Below are 1652 nucleotides of genomic sequence, written 5' to 3' on the forward strand. Positions count from 1 at the left end.
GGATTTGTCACGGCCAGTTAGCATGGTTTCACGATACATGCACGACCCGGGTCCGGGTTATTGGGATGCCGTTAGGTGGATTTTGAGGTACATTCAGGTACTCTCAATGTTGGTTTGGTGTTTGAGCGGGACACAAGTGGTGGGTAGCTATGTATTGGATACATAGATTCGGATTATGCTAGAGATTTGGATAAACACCGGTCGACAACGGGATATGTGTTCACTTTGACCCATACGCCGGTGTGTTAGAGATGCATCTTATACTCTACAGTGGCTTTGTCGACGACAGAGGCAGAGTACATAGCGATTACGGAGGCTGTTAAGGAGGCGATTTGGCTTCGAGGACTTTTGGATGACCTTGGTATTTCGCAGTGATCTGTCACCATTTGTTGTAATAGCATGAGTGCTATATATTTGGCAAAGAATCAGATTTTCCATGCGAGGTTGAAGCGCATTGACGTTTTTTATCACTTTGTTCGAAATGTTCTTGAAGATGAGGATGTGGAGTTTGTGAAGATCCAGACAAAGGACAATCCAGCGGATATGCTCACGAAGGTGGTCTCGAGCAACAAGTTCGATTATTGTAGAAGCTTGTTGGGGATTTGTGCTTGTTAAGGAATTTCGAGGCCATTATGAACTACGGACGGCTTGATCCCTTGGGAGAGGGGGTACGTAGGCAACCATATTGGTGCATCCGAATTTGGAGAGACGACGCATTGGTGCTCGTGTTGGTGTCGGCTCAATTTTGGGAACACTTCGCCTAGGTGGAAAATTTTTGAAAATCTTTTAATTTTTTTGGATGAATAGTAACTCGGTGCTACAGTGTTATCAGTCGACTGATGGACAGTACCGGTTGACCGATGAAAACCCCTAGAATTATGAAAGGTTTCTGCTCGGTCGACTGTGAACAGTATTAATCGATCGATAAGGTTATGTGCATGTTTCGTGCAAGTTATCAGTTGATCGATGAAGAGTATCGGTCGACCGATCACAGTCGGTTTGCCAGAAACAGATTCCTAATCTGTTTTGGTTTTAGAGTTGATATAAATAGAAACACGTTTTCTATGGTTTTCTTGAAGAGATGTGATTAACAGAGATTATTTTGATTGTTTGAGCACTTTGAGAGTGAGATTTTTGTGAGAGAGTGAGAGATCATTGGTTAGGGTTATTTTGAGTGTTTGTGAGAGTTGTAACCCGTTGTTTTTTTCCTCCATATAGTGAAATCTCTCCATCCTCTCCCCGTGGATGTAAGCAATTTGCCGAACCACGTAAATCTTTGTGTTTGTGTGTGATTTTGGTCGTTCTCTTTGTGAACCGTGCTCGTTGTTCTCTTGTCAGTTGCTTACCGATTCGTGTGATTTATGCACGCTTCGGCCGTCGCGCAACAGGTGGAACCCACACACCCGCGGTTTACTTGGTAGTGTTTGGGGATTGAACTGGGGGTTCCGTGGATGTAAGCAATTTGCCGAACCACGTAAATCTTTGTGTTTGTGTGTGATTTTGGTCGTTCTCTTTGTGAACCGTGCTCGTTGTTCTCTTGTCAGTTGCTTACCGATTCGTGTGATTTATGCACGCTTCGGCCGTCGCGCAACAGGTGGAACCCACACACCCGCGGTTTACTTGGTAGTGTTTGGGGATTGAACTGGGGGTTC

The sequence above is a fragment of the Asparagus officinalis genome, chromosome 2 (genome assembly GCF_001876935.1).
Source record: "Asparagus officinalis chromosome 2, Aspof.V1, whole genome shotgun sequence".
NCBI classification, from domain to species: domain Eukaryota; kingdom Viridiplantae; phylum Streptophyta; class Magnoliopsida; order Asparagales; family Asparagaceae; genus Asparagus; species Asparagus officinalis.